Source organism: Vulpes lagopus, chromosome 6 (assembly GCF_018345385.1).
Source record: "Vulpes lagopus strain Blue_001 chromosome 6, ASM1834538v1, whole genome shotgun sequence".
NCBI classification, from domain to species: Eukaryota; Metazoa; Chordata; class Mammalia; order Carnivora; family Canidae; genus Vulpes; species Vulpes lagopus.
Window position 1 is genome coordinate 42250106 of NC_054829.1, and position 16142 is coordinate 42266247.

The window sequence follows — 16142 nt, forward strand, 5'->3', positions numbered from 1 at the left end:
GAGATACACACTTTCAGTTCACAACAACTACCCTGAATGATAGGAGTCATTGTTCCCAGTTAACTGGTGAGAAATGAGAGCAAAAAACATTGAGTAAATTGCCCTGTGCCCATGATAGTTCTGTAGGTCCTAATTGAGTCTGTGCAGGAAAGATTCTGTGGTCTGTTGAAAACAGAAGAGGCTGGAAGTGATGCCTCCATTGAAAGTAAAAAGATACTGAGAGAAGGGAGAAAATAGACAAATCAACAAAAATTCCACAATTGTGATTCATAAACTTCTGGGGCAGAGATCATTTACCTGATTGTGAAAGAAAAGGACAGCCCCTGGGATGCCAACAAGAGCATCAGAGGTCACAGTGAGATTAGTGAAATGATTTTTCAGGTATCATAAACTAATGGGGAGATTTTTGTGTCTAAACTTTAACGGCATGCAGAACAGAGAGAGAAATGCAGGTCTGAATTTACATTTTATATCAATTAAATATATTGGTCTTAAACTCTGTCATAAAGATTGCATTCCAGATTCCAGTTCTCTTTTGAATTCAGAGAGAGGGGGGATTATAACTCAGTCATATCATTTAAGATTATTTAAAGGAAAAACTGAGGCAAATGTGTACTGATATGGGCAAATGCAAGAAGTCTCTCCCACCTGTGATTCTGTAGAGCTTATGGATGCTGCTGACACCAAACTCTACTACGCCTGCGGCAACAACCTAACTCTTACAAGATTACTGGAAAGTTCAAAATGTAACAAGAAGGATGATCACTTTTATAACAAAGATGAATAAGAGAATTTGAAGCTGAGTTCTATTGGACTTTTATCATCTGAGGCAAGTTCAATTACTTTGGCTGAACCAGATAGAATTCACAATAAGCCCAACAGTTACCTTAAGTTGATTAAATTTATTTATACACATATTTAACAGAAGAGGTCACAAAATGTTTGGCTGGTATGTTCTGTTAGTTACTACCAGCTTCTGAAATTAATCATTTAATATATACATGCTCTTGTTCATTCTCTTCTCTAGAAGAGTTTTCACTGAAAGTTTGTTACAACTTGTCGTCAAAATTATCTGGACCCGTTGTTTTCTTTCTAAGAACCCCATTTAAAATAAAAAATTCCATATGTCTAAGGGACTTCTCAGGATTTGTTTTGCTTTGTTGTTTTAGTTTACTCTGGCAAATTAATTTTTTGTAGGCATGTGTTTTCGTTTGTTTTAAAAATTATCGTCATGAAGTTTTTTCCTTAGTTTCCTTTTAATCTCTACTGTTCCTTGGGTTGTATACCAGTTATTATTACCAACATAGTGTTTTTGTACCTTCTCTTGTTGTTGATATGTTAATAGATATGTTAATTCTATTAGTAACTTGGAAATTTTGTGCTTTTTTTTTTATCCTTTTCTACCTTTGTTTTTTATTTCATTTATTTCCACTGTATTCTAGATTATTTCCATACTTCTACTACTACTAGGTCTATTCTATCGTTGCTTTTATAGCTTTTCAAATAGCTACTTAGCTTATTAGCTTTTGGTCTTTTGACTTTTCTAAATTATCAATTTAAAACTACACATTTCCCTCTCTTCATTGCTGTAGCTGATTCTCCAAAATTGTTATATGTAGTGTTTGTTTTTATTTTTCAGGTCTAGATATTTTAAATTTCCCATTATGATTTCTTTTTTGGCCTGTGAATTATTTAGAAGTACATTTTAAAATTTACTAGCGTATAGGATTTTCATGGTCATCTCTTTACAAATTAATCTGAATTTTAATTGCATTGTGGTCAGAAATTGTGGTTCCAATTCAAGATTATTGATACTTGAATCGTGGATTATTAAGTAATCACATTTCATAAGGTTCTGAGTGGTGTGAAAAGAATGTGCATTCTCCAACTGTTTTATGAGGTCCTGTATATGTGCCCATTAGACTGAGTTTGTTAATTGTCTTATTCAAAACTTAGGTTTACTGATATTTTCATCTATGGGGCCTATTTGTTACTGGGTATGAGCTAAGAATCTTCACTATAATAGATTTATCTATTTCTTTTTGTAGCTCTATCAATTTTTGACTCACATATTGCAAAGCTATATTATTAAGGGCATTCAAATTTATAGTTGCTATAAACATCCTTCTATTTAATTTGTGCATGTGTGTAATATACATTATATACATATATACATACATGCACATGCATATACTTAGCCACACACTTACATATACTCATGGTAGCCAGCTTCCAAGATCATTCTTATGATCCTTACCTTCTGGTATTCAGACCCTGTGGAGTTCCTTCCCATTCTCTACCACAGTGAATCTACATGACCAATAACATATAAGAGAAGTGATAGTATGCTCTTCTTAAAATGTGAAAGAATGTGATTTCATTTTGGATGCTCTCTTGTTCTCTCTCTCTCATCACATTTTCTGGAGTGAGCATGCTGCTGTGTGTTAGCAGCCCTCTGGAGAGGCCCATGTGGTAGGGAACTGAAGTCTCCAGTGAATAGTTAGCAAGGAACTGAGACCATCCAGCAATCATGACAGTGAGCACGGGAAAGGATTCCCTAGCCCTACTCAAGCCTTGAGATGACTGCAACCTCATCAGAGACCCTGATCCAGAACCTCCTAGATAAGCCATTCCTGGATTCTTAACCTCATCTTTAAACAGAAATACTACAATTCCAAACAACCACCATGAAGAATACTTGCCAACCACTTTCAAATTTAAACAGAAATGATGGTGAACACTGACAGCCTTGATCTCAGGCAAAATATACGTATTTCTGAGAATAAATGAGAGTTTCAAAAAGTCTTTGATTAGAGCACCAAGATGGAGGGACATGGGGAGTCCATGGGAGAAGCATTAGGTGCCCCTAGGGAGACACTAATTCTGCACTATAAAGTGGCAGGAGAGGGATAGCTGAAAAGGAGACCCTGATGGCAATAATTTTTATTATCTATAACCTGGCCTGGTAGCTGAGAGAAAATTTAGTAGATTTTTCAGAGGTAGTTAAAGGATTTACTATACACCATACTAACCTCTTAACTGCCACATATGAAGAGTATATGATCCCTTAGGAAAGAGGAGTAGTAATTATAGGAAGTTGAAGAGTGCCCAACTTCACTGTTTACCACCTCCCTCGACTAGGTTCCCCCTATTGACATGACAAAGAGAACACCTAGGGCCACCTCCGTGGTTAAGCATCTGCCTTCAACTCAGGTCATAATTCCAGGGTCCTGGGATGGAGCCCCACTTTGGGAGAGCCTGCTTCTCCCTCTGCTCCTCCCCTACTTGTGCTCTCTGTCTCGAATAAATAAATAAGATCTTAAAAAAAATAAAATAAATTTAAAAAGAAATAAACCATCTAGGCTCTATACATATATACTGCAGGAAGAAAGTAAAAAAAGTATAAAAGAATGTAATCGAGGGATCCCTGGGTGGCGCAGCGGTTTGGCCCCTGCCTTTGGCCCAGGGCGCGATCCTGGAGACCCGGGATCGAATCCCACATCAGGCTCCCGGTGCATGGAGCCTGCTTCTCCCTCCGCCTGTGTCTCTGCCTCTCTCTCTCTCTCTGTGACTATCATAAATAAATAAAAATTAAAAAAAATTAAAAAAAAAAGAATGTAATCGAGCTACAGATAAAGAATGTATATATAAGAGGAATTATCCAAGGAAACAGAGGAACAGCTCAAAAAAACTTTTAAAAAGGTAAAAGGCAAGCCACCCAGCAGAGCTCAGGGGAAAAGGCATTGGAATAGAAATTAAAAACCATGACCAAAAAACACTACATGACAAATGAAAGTGGAAATAACACAATCAAAAACATAGTAAAGGACATAATTGACAGGTTTTTTTTTGAAGTCCCAGAAAGAGACAAGAAAGGAAAATAATATAAAAAATATTAGAGATGATAGACACAGGAGTCAAAGTAGATCTACCAGACCCATAATTGATATTTCTGAAGAATAACCAAATGAGTTTTAAATTTTTTCCCCCAAAATGAGAGGAGAAAATTATTCCAAAAAAAAAGTTTGAATTTTCAGATAAAAAAACCATAACATGACCCGGGAAAAACTGAGATAGAATGCCCAAAGTCAAAGTATGCCTAATCAAGGAAAAAGGATCAATATAGAGAAAAGCAAAATGAAAGAAAAAGGGCCAATATACATACGAAAAGCAAAAAAGAAAAAGTTCCACACAAGAGAGACAAATATGGTGGCCCTGAGACTTCGCCACAAAAATCATCTATTCCAGAAGACAGAAGGACAATGCCTACAGAGTTCTACAGCAACGTGTGACCTAGGAATTTATATTCAGCAAGTTGGCTCCTGGTATAAAGGCAAAAGATAGAGTTTCTCCAGCATGAGAGAACCCAAACAAAACAACACCTATGAGCAATTGTTGAAAAAGAAACAAAACTTTGACAAAATCCAGTCATCTAAAGAAGTGGGAGAATCAATACAATTCAGAAATGAAGGGACCCTGGTAAAATGACTGGTAATGAGTAGAGACTCTGGTGACAGACGACCTGGGCTTAAATCATGTCTCTGTGTGACCTGGACAAGTTACATAAGCTCTCTGTACCTAAGTCTCCTCATTGTTAAATGAGAACAACAGTCCAACTTAAGTCCTAAGATTTTTCTAAGACTTCATTTGACTCATGTATGTAATACACTTAGGACAGTGCCTTGTAGAGAAAAAGAGCCATGAGCTATATATATGTAAGCTAGTATTTCATCTTAGAAATAAGGCTATACAACCATAAGGCCTGTTGCTACAAATCAGAATGTTGGGTACCTCACAGAATTTCTGGGAAGGCTGCGTAGACCACGTTAATGTCTTTATAGCCAAAAACATCCAAAATAATACAAGCCTGGTCTGGTGAGGACAGGTCCATTGTGGCTACCATAAAGCCCAGAAGCTATAGCTTATGACCCCACCACCCCTGGCACTAGGCAGTGAAGGCCACCACTAACACTGCTACCCATGGGGCTCTTTTTCTTTTTCTTTTTTTAAATTAATGTTATTTACTTATCCGTGAGAGACACAGAGAGAGTCAGAGATATAGGCAAAGGGAGAAGCAGGTTCCCTGCGGGAAGCCTGATGCGGGACTCGATCCCAGGATTCTGGGATCATGACCTGAGCCAATGGCAGACACTCAACCCCTGAGCCACCCAGGTGCCCCACCCCTGGTGCTCTTGAAACTTGATCTTGCTGTAATAGCCACCAGAAGGTGCATCTGATTTAGTAAACCTTATGAAAATTAATAAAAGCAAACCCTGGGTAGGAGGGATTTGAGAGGCCAGCAGGGGGAGCTCTCATACTCAGCACTGTTCAATCCAAATCCAACAGCCAGAGGTGCAATTTGCATGGGGATGCTACTTTACTATCCCAGCAGGAGGAAGGAAGGCTTCTTCATCACCATAGCAACAGCCCAGCCAATGAAAAGCCACTATACGTAGAACTCCTAGTTTACCAAAATAGACTTTTTGTGACGGGCTTCCAACTATTTCCCCTTTTCCTCAACAAAAGGCCTTCTTTGTTCTTGTGCACGGCTTGCTTACCCCAGGTGCCATTCTCTGCTATTCCTGGATAAACCCACTTTTGCTAGTAAATAACTGACAGTTTTATTTTCAAGGTAAGAGGTTATTTTCCAGGTGGCATCAATAACATGCCCACACCCGAAGAGCAAGAGAAAATGGGAGGGAAGTATCAGAACTTTTAACGTTGTAGCGGCAGGTGGGCCCTGTCTTCTACCCAGGTGCGCATGAAAGAGAATTTCCCAAACACAATCAGAGGATTGAGATGCTGGGCAACCTGAAAGAATGATATGCATCCTCTACAGCAAAGCGAGACAACATAACTCAGATTAAGAGCATGTATAGGATACACAGAACGCCTGCGTGCAAACGCTCTGCAACTGTAGCCAAGTTAATTAAGCTTTAGGAGCCCTCAGTTTCATTTGTAAATGGAGATAGTAATAGCACCACTCTCAGTGCTGTCGCGAAGATTAAATGATTTAATTCATTAAATGAGTTTATTCAAGTGCTCAGTAAATGTTAAATATTAAAGTAATTCTTCTTCCTTTTCTTACATTCCACTTTTTCACTGCCCAATATCATCATCTACCTTTTTTACACATACTTATAGTCCCCAAAGTGTTCTTACCTAACGAAATTAAAGTATACTTATGCAAACAAAATATATATATATATATTTTTAAATATTTTATTTATTTACTCGTGAGAGACACACAGAAAGAGAGGCAGAGACAGAGGAAGAGGGAGAAACAGTCTCCCTTTGGGGAGCCTGATGCAGGACTCGATGCAGGACTTGACACAGGACTTGATGCAGGACTGGATCCCAGGACCCTAGGATCACAACCTGAGCCAAAGGCAGAAGCTCAACCACTAAGCCACCGAGGGTCCCACAAACAAAACTATATTCAGCCCTTTTTTAGAGTCTCAAAGCTAGGGTGCCTGGGTTGCTCAGTCAGTTGAGTATCTGTCTCTTGGTTTCTGCTCAGGTCCTGATCTTGGGGTCCTGGGATAGAGCCCTGCATTGGGTTCTGTGCTCAGTGCAAAGTCTGCTTGTCCCCTCCCTCAAAGTCGGCTTTGTCCCACTCTGCTCCTCCCCTCACTCACGTGTGCTCTCTCCCAAATTAATAAAAACAATTTTTTTTTTTTTTAAGTCTCAAAGCCTAAACAGTTGCTAGGTCCAGCTTTCAAGTCCAGGGTATCTGGAAGATGTCTATTTCTCTTTTCTTACATTACAGCCCTCATTGATAGTCTATATTATGCAAACTAAATTTTAAAGGTAACTACCACCAGTATGCCCCATATGTAACTGTGGGTGAAAGGGGAGAAGAAAGGGAGATTCAAGTATATCAGCATATCCATGACACAGCAGAGGAGAAAGCACATGTTGCTGAAATTGTTCTTACTTCTGCAATGTTGTGTATGTACCATGGTTGGTATTTATTATTTATTTTTCATGTCCCCTTGGCCTTCTACCAGCATCTCAGCTGGTGGGGATCTTTAACATGATGAAGTGAACCAGACCTTAATTTCTGCAGGGTCCAATCCTTCTGGGTCCAGCTTCTATCGAGTTGCTATAGTGTTGCACTGACTTGTATCATTGACAGTAGCAGTGGCAACAGAAGAGGCAGCCTAGTGGGAGTCCCAACCATAGTCCTTCTCCCTTGAGTCCCAACCATAGTCCTTCTCCCCCTCACTGTGAGCCAAGTGTGCTGATTGGGTTCTCCAGAAGCACATATTGAGATAGAGTGTGGGGTGCAAGGTGTTTGTTAGGTATCAAAGCGTGTGGTGTTAGGAGAGCAGACACAGAATTGAGCAGAAGACTCCTACTTGCAGAGCAAGCCTGGCAGCGCCTGAGCCAGCCTGGTGGGGAGCTCTAGAGGGAGCACTGCTGCACAGCTCTGTCTCCTGCTAGCTCAGGAAGGATGTGGCTTGGGGGAGCTAGCTCTCTGCAGTTCAGGAGGACCGGTTAGCTGGAAGCTGTCTGCCAACCACACTGCTCATAGCAGGGTGGCAAATCCTACCTTCGGAGAAATCAGGGTGGTTCATCTCCCTGCTTTCCACAGGCAGCAGGCCTGTTGCTCCTTATGCGGCAAGCACAGTCACCCCATCAACATTATAAACTGTTTTTGGTCTTTTCACTCATGGAAACCTCACCTTCCAATCCATTAGGGTTATGTCTGTTGGTGGAAGCATTCCTCCTGTGGGCATGAAGCAAAACACAGAACTTGGAAGACAGGCAATGAAAATTCTGCAGTTGGGTCATTTAGTGTGATGGTCAAAGGTACCTCTTCCACCCTTTTGTCATTTGGAGTATATAGCTTACAATATTGTAGCTTTAGGAAAAGAGATTGACGTGTTTTATGTTACAGATGTGCTCCTAGAAAAATATCTGTGTGTTAGACAGATTGTAGCAAATTGAATTGTATTTTATTTTATATATATATATTTTAAAGACTTATTTATGTTTTTATTTGACAGAGAGAGAGAGAGAGAGAGAGAGCGCACAAGCAGTGGGTGGGGCAGAGGTAAACAGAGAAGCTCTCTGCTGAGCAGGAAGCCTGACATGGTGCCCAATCCCAGCACTACCAAGATCATGACCTGAGCTGAAGGCAGATGCTTAACCAACTGAGCCACCCAGGTGCCCTTGAATTGTGTTTTAAATGCATTCAGGGAACAAAGGAAATTGTTCCGCAAAAAGAAAATTATTTTTATTAATCACCATCTACTTCCTTTCTCCATCTGCTCTCTACCTCCAGCAAAATGAATATATTTTATCAATCAACTCGTTTGATATTGAGTTTTAAAAGTAATACACACCTGCACTGTTAACCACAATTTAAATTTTTATTTTTTTTTTATTTTTTTTTTTTTATTTTTTTTTTTTTATGATAGTCACAGAGAGAGAGAGAGAGAGAGAGGCAGAGACACAGACAGAGGGAGAAGCAGGCTCCACGCACCGGGAGCCCGACGTGGGATTCGATCCCGGGTCTCCAGGATCGCGCCCTGGGCCAAAGGCAGGCGCCAAACCGCTGCGCCACCCAGGGATCCCCTGTTAACCACAATTTAATTGCCCATAATATTTCCTGGAAATAGTGGTTTCTTATTCCTAATGAGATAACTAGGGCTTATGAAATTATCCCAGCAGGAAGTAATAGAAATGCGAATATAAAAACCTTTCCATTAATACATGAGAAAAGTTAAATACATGTTCCCATGAAAGGGCCCCAAGCACTTAATCTCATTAAGAAAAATTCACAGTAGCCTGAAGAGTTAAGCAGAGATATATGCACGCTAACAGTTCATTACCTTAGAACATGGAATATTTTGAGATTTCTGGGAGTAAAATGAATAAATGTCTTAAAATTATTATGATTTGATCTTAATTTTAATATACAGGGCTCTTAACAGACTCTTTAAATTCTTCTTAATTTTACCAAAACTTGGTAAGTTTTGCTTTTGCAATGATCCATAGTATTATTCATGAATTGAACACTTCCTGTGTGTCAGACCAAGGGGTTATTAAATACTGTCCTTCCCCCCAAGATGCTCACAATCGCATGGGCATACAGAAAAGTAAATAAAAAATTATGATGGTGCCCCAATAGAGGTATGCACAAGATTGCCTGAAGGAGAGCCACCAAAGGTGGTCAGGAAAAGGGGCACATGGAGTTGTCACTCAAGCCAAGCTGTAAGGCTGTGGGACTTACCAAGAACATTCTTGTTCTTCTTGTTCTTGTTCTTGTTCTTGTTATTTTTTCTCCTTCTCCTTCTCCTCTCCTCCTCCTCCTCCTCCTCCTCCTCCTCCTCCTCCTCCTCCTCCTCCCCCTCCTTCTTTTTTAAGTAGGCTCCACACACAGTGTGGAGCTCACAGGGCCTGAAAGCAGGACCCTGAGATCAAGACCTGAGCTGAGATCAAGAGTTGGATGCTGAACCTACTGAACCACCCAGGTGCGCCCAAACATGCTTCTTTTGCTCCTTCTTGACCTTTCAATTGTAAGAATGCTCCTTCACCCTGCCCTAAAGAAGAGTTGGCCCTTCTTTCACCCCCACCGCATGCCCTGCTCCTCCCATTCTACCACTCCACCCACCCTTGAAAACTCATATCATAATTTTCGTTAAGTCACCTTCAGTATTTACATCATTGGGTCATTTGGCATATCATAACTTTTCCTTTCTTTCCTTATTATCTTTTTCTGGTCATTTGCTTGATTTTCAGCCACAAATTCTGTTTAAGTCTCTAAATTTTCACTCCACATGTTTGACATATCATGTTTTGGATTGGTTTCATTTTCATCCCTCCTGGGGTCTTATGATTTGCTGCCAATCCAAACCAGTTGTCCCCCGACTGCGCTGGTGCCCCCCTCCCCCACCCAGACTGCAATAGGCCACAGACTGCATTTCTCCTCACATGCTGAGGATTACATGTTCTCTCTCCTGAGTTTACTAAGCTGTTTCCTTCAGTCTTCATTTACTCCCCCATGTTGGGAGGCACATATCCTGATACCCCCCAAAAAAGGTATATAGGAAATAAAATTGCTGAGAGCTCTTGCGCTTGAAGAGAAGACGGGCGGGGAGGGCAGGGAGACAGATTACAGAGGAGCATGAATACACTTTGGGGTGAGATGGATGCATTCATTATTTTGATTGTAGGGATGGTTTCATAGTTGTACATGTATAGCAAAATTCATCAAATTGTGTGCTGTATATTATATGTCAATTATACCTTAGTTAGACTACAAGAACATAGGGGCACCTGGGTGGCTCAGTGGTTGAGCATCTGCCTTTGGCTTAGGTTGTGATCCTGGGATCAAGTCCCATATCAGGATCCCCCCAGGGAGCCTGCTTTTCCCTCTGCCTATGTCTCTGCCTCTGTCTGTCTGTCTCATGAATAAATAAATAAAATATTTTTTAAAACCTACAAGAACATAAAGAGAAACTAAAAGGATAAGCATATAAAATTCAAAAAAAATTAAACTTTTATTAGCAAGCCTGTGGAAAAGCAGATGCTTTCCTGTTACACACTGTAGGTGGGAATACTAACAATACAACCTCTATAGGGAGGAATTTGATAACATCTAGCCAATTATAAATGTATTTAACCTTTGGCTCAGTAATTCCACTTCTAAGAATCTGTACCAAACATACACTGGCAGAAATATGAAATGATGACTACAAAACCTTTCATTGAAGCACCATTTAGAATAGCAAAAGACTGGAAGCAGTCTAAATGTCCATCTGCAGAATATTGATAAATGATGGTGTACAACTACATAATGAAACACTGCTCAATAGTAAAGAAATGAAGAAGGCCTCAATGTATTGCTGTGGAATGAACAGGATGTATTATTAAGTGAAGATATCAAGTCATGAAACATGGAGGATATTGTTACTTTTTGTTCCTGGAAATGTTCTAAATCTTGATCTGAGTGGTAGCTACATGGGGTGTATAAATATGTAAAACTTCATTGAGCTGTACATTTAAGATGAGTACACATTGCCATATGTGTATTAAATCTCAATTCAAAAGTTGCAAAAAATAGATGTGAGCAGGCTGAGTAGAGTGGGGGGAAAAGGAAATGGAAACAGTGAGATTTTTGGCTATGAAGAGGAAGCACTGGCTGGAACAGAATATAATATTGAATAAAATGCTCTTCCCTCTTTCCTTCCTTCCTTCCTTCCTTCCTTCCTTCCTTCCTTCCTTCCTTCCTCCCTTCCTTCCTTCCCCTAACAGGAAAGGCTTAAGCATATGTGAAAAGCTGATGGTTGATGAACAAGACCAGTTGAAAAGTAAGACTGACTCTGTGTAGAAAAAGAAAGTTATAATTGATAGCAGAAGGTCCTTAGAAAGGTGGAAGGGTGTGGGAATGAATGTACAGGTGAAGGGATTGTCCTTGTTTGGAGGAGAAACATTTCCACAACCCCAAAAGGGGAAAAGGAGGCTAGAATGAGGGCAGCTATAGGAGGTGCAAGACTGGGAACACCAGACCCACTGTACTCTGTAGAAGAGCTAGGTGGGTAGGGCATGCAATGGGGATGGAGACGGGTGCTTATAGACTCCAGGAAGGAGGAAGAATTTGAAATAGTATCACAAGGAGGCAGGAGAGTAAGAAGTAAGTTGAGGGGAGGATTGTCAGGTACAGGGAGATTGTCAGATATTAGAGGTCTGTTTGAAGTTAACGGTCATAAAGCTTTCTCTAGCAGAGCTCAGAGGAAGCAGAAAGTTGGAGTCATCCACAACTGGGTTTGTCCAGCTGGGTACAACTAAGAGAGAAAGAGGTTCAGATGATTGGCCAAACATGACCCTAAAATGATGCATCATTCAGTGTATGATGGATAAACAAGGAACTAAAGAATTCAGAGGGGTATTGATTAGAAGTAAACAGAGGGCTCAAAAGATTGGAGTTTGAATTAGGTTGGAAAGTGGTTGTAATGGGGCTGGTTGCGCACTGTGAGTCAGCATTTCAGTGTGTTCTGAAGAATATTATTAGATAAATGGCTCAGGCACTAATAATGCATCATTAAGGTTCTGAGATATCTTACATCACAGAAACCTGTTTTCTGTGTTTAACTAAGAACCCCCTGAACCCCTGAATTACTAAACTTTTTTGGTGTAACATCTTTTAACATTTTTCTAAGCTAGTGCTCTTCCAAACATCCTTTAGCAGTGCTGCTTTGCATGTCACATGCTGAAAATCTTCTACTAATGGGATGAAGTGAATAATTATCACAGCATGTGATCATTATTTTTATATCTGCTTTAATGTACTTCAATAGGAAAAGATTATTTTCCTATTAAAAGTATGTATGAGAGTACAACATATTTTTTAAAGGTTGAAAGGGCTATGCTTCTTGAGGCTAAGACTGTTAGGTTTACCTTATTCCACTGCTAAGGTAAATAAAAGACCATACTATTGTGTTGGAAAATTAGGGTCCAGATTTAGCCACTAAGATTATTATCTTGGTCTTCATTAATAGACCTAATTTTGACCATTAAGCAGCCTTCTGTTAAAACTAATTACATTCCAGCTGCAGGAAGGTATTGAATCATAAAGGTCCTGATGTTAATCACATCAAATATGTATTTCTATTCTTTAAACCTCATAATAAGGTTTCTACCATATATATTAAGAAGAATAAAGAATAGCCATTAAAACTAGATAAATAGAAAAGGTCCCCATTTTCTTTCACTTTGTTCCCCAGACATTTAAGAACAATAACAAGGGAGGTATTTGATATAAACTGAATCAATGTTTTTGCTGGCCATTACCAAGGGAAGCTTACACTTGCCCACCTCACTGACATTAGCATTGGCCAATGAAATGAGAGTGGAAGTGACAAGCATTACTTACAAGTAGAAGCTTTAAGAGTCAGTGCATGTTTCAACAGGATGTTCCCTTCTGCCACAGACCAGCAATGTTCCAGATAGAGGCTGCTCTGTCAGCCTGACTCCCCAAGTAAAGGTGACACAGAGGAAAACTTCCGCTGATCCTAAAGAACATGTAGATGAGCAAGGAATACCAAGATGTTGGGTCATTCATTACCAAAGCATATCCCAGTTTTGGCTGACTAATACAGAAATCACATTCTCCAACCTCTATCCTTGTCCCCTACTGGCAACTGCTAATGCACAGAAATAGAAGCAATCACCAGAAGCATAAAACTCCCCCCACAGAATGTCTGGAACTCTGATGTCAAACTGGCTTCATTTCTCATGTCAACCCTAATGGACTCATAACAATGGCCTGAATCAACTCCATAGAGGACTCTGAAGCCATGTCCTTGCCTAGCCAAGAAGAGTGCCACATTTATCAGTATGTCTTGTAGTAGAAGGAAGAATAATAAGTTGCCCATCCTTCACCTATGAGGCACAACCTATATTCATTTGCCTTGTTTCTGTTTTTTTTTTTTTCATTTTTCACGGGAAACATCTTTTTGATGCACCCAGATAGAAATTAGCTCACAAAAATATTTAGATCAATTGATAATTTCATTTTATTTACTGATGAAGGCAGAAAAAAAAGATTCTATCAGAGTTGATCACAGAACTTCTCCTCCACTAGAGAGCTGTCTTTGTGAGAAACATCTTTTTTTTTTATTTTATTTTTTTTATTTATGTATGATAGTCACACAGAGAGAGAGAGAGAGAGGCAGAGACACAGGCAGAGGGAGAAGCAGGCTCCATGCACCGGGAGCCCGATGTGGGATTCGATCCCGGGTCCCCAGGATCGCGCCCTGGGCCAAAGGCAGGCGCCAAACCGCTGCGCCACCCAGGGATCCCCGAGAAACATCTTTAATGGAGCTTTTAGTTACCAGGATGATCCTTGAAGCCAATTCTGGCTGGTTTCCTCTGGAGAGAGAAAAATAGTTAAGCTGTTTTGCTTCAGAAATGCACAGGAAGTTTTGGAGTTGTAACTGAATGAAACAGGAAGAAGCAAGGAGAGATCCAAGAAGACCATCAGAAGGGGTCCAGCAGTATGGCAGGAGGCTGGGGGAAGAGGACCCCAGGAAGCTCCCCAGAGGACTGAATGGCTGAGGAATGTTTAAAACTGAAATGGTTTGGGCAGCCCCTGTGGCTTAGTGGTTTAGCGCCACCTTCAGCCCAGGGTGTGATCCTAGAGATACAGGATCAAGTCCCACGTCAGGCTCCCTGCATGGAGCCTGCTTCTCCCTCTGCCTGTGTCTCTGCCTCTGTGTGTGTGTGTGTGTGTGTGTGTGTGTGTGTGTGTGTGTCTCATGAATGAATAAATAAAATCTTAAAAAAAAAAAAAACTAAGATAGTTAGGGCCACCTGAGTGGCTCAGTTGGTTAAGTGTTTGCCTTTAGCTCAGGTCATATCCCAGGGCCCTGGGATTGGGCCCCGTGTGGGGCTCCCTGCTTAGTAGGGAGTCAGTTTCTCCCTCTACCACTCCCTGTCCCCATGCTCTCTCTTCTCTCTCTCTCTCTCTCTCTCTCTCAATCAAATAAAAAAACTGAGATGGTTAAATATTCAGTTGTGTTTTGCCCTTCCATTCTGTCATGTAGCACTCCAACCCTGACATGCGCATGTGCACGCGTACACACACACACACACACACACACACACACACTTATTGATTGAACTGTATTCCAAGTTCACACATTCAAGTTCTAACACCCTAATACCTCAGAATGCGACTTTATTTGGAAATAGGGATGTTGCAACTAAGACAAGGTCATACTGGTAAAGGGTAGGCCCCTCTTCACACGTGACCAGCATCCTTATTACAAAGAGGAAATTTGGATACAGACTGGTACACAGGGAAAACCCTATGTGGGAGTGGACTTCTGCTGCCACAAGCCAAGGAGCTGCCAGAAAGGAGGAGAAAGGCTGGGAAGGAACAGGGCATGCAAGAAGCAGAACATAGAGCCCAAGAAAGCAGTGCAGGCAGAGAGTATGGCAGAGGAAACACAGGTCCTTTCTGCACACCCTGCTTGCAAGGTTTCTCAGAGCTGTTGGCAAAGTATCTGGGCTACTTACTGCATAAGGGGTGGGGATTTGAGACAATCTTTACTAGATCATAAAGAACTAAATGAGCTCAGCAAGCTGGGGAAGTTAGAAACATCTCGTGGCTGACATCTGGCTCTCACGACGAATGATGTCAAGTGGCTGTCTCTGGTTGGCTGTCCATGAGTAGTCTATAAGTCATGAGAGATCGAAGGAAAATGGCTCACTGTACCATCCCTGAGAAAAAGCAGCCCCTGCCTTGGCCCAGGCTGCTCTGTCCTTGGATTAATGCTCATTAGCCCCTGGACAGTAATAATGAGTTGGCTGTTTTTGCGGGCTTTAGAATTAAGAGGGAGAGATGAACTTGGTTTAATGCCTGCTGACTCATAAGACACAGGGGCCCTGGCCTGCCTCTGATGCAATGTGCGCACTTGTATGGGGGATGATTCCCGCCTCGCCAGCAGAGACAGGTTGCTAAGGAAGGCCAGCTAAGCCTCAGATACCGAGAGCTAAGAGCCCTTGTCTCTGCCACCGCTGCCAGGGAGGGTGTAAAAGGAGCAGATACATTCCCTACTAGGTTTTAGCTACCTTTCAGTCCTCTACAGGCAAGCAAGCTGCTGAAAAGCATTAGAGCTGTGGCTCATTTTTATCAGACGGGAATTAGCACAGCCAGCCTTAACGAAAGGCTGCTGATCCTATGTTAGGCATTAACTGGATGCAAAAGTGAGTCAACCGCTTTCCACGCCTCAAGCAGTATGCAGTCCAGAAGGGATGTAAACAAAGAAATATAGGACAAGGTTAAATGAAATACAGGTCAAATTGGATGAACGTGACACGGTATAAGCATTCAGAAGAAAAACTGTCTTCGCTGTGCCTTGGGAGATCAAGGAGGGCTCCACACAGAAGGCAGCATCTGAAGGCTAGGAAGGATTTCCAGGACAGAGGATCTGGAAACTATATTCCCAGCTGTGGGGATGGTAAGAGCAATGATAACCTAGTGTTTATTCAGAGCTTGGAGGTATAGTTTGGAAACTAAAGATGGAGAGGTGTTTTGTTTTATATTTCTCTCTCTCTCTCTCTCTCTCTCTCTCTCTCTCTCTCTCGGTTAATTCCATGCTCAGGAATTTGCACTTTATACACAGTGA

At 41.1% G+C, this 16142-nt stretch overlaps 1 pseudogene; it reads left to right on the forward strand.

Moving 5' to 3' along the window:
- LOC121492536 overlaps positions 1-787 on the forward strand; it is a 50108-nt pseudogene extending 49321 nt beyond the window's left edge.
- Positions 788-16142: the final 15355 nt, after the last annotated feature.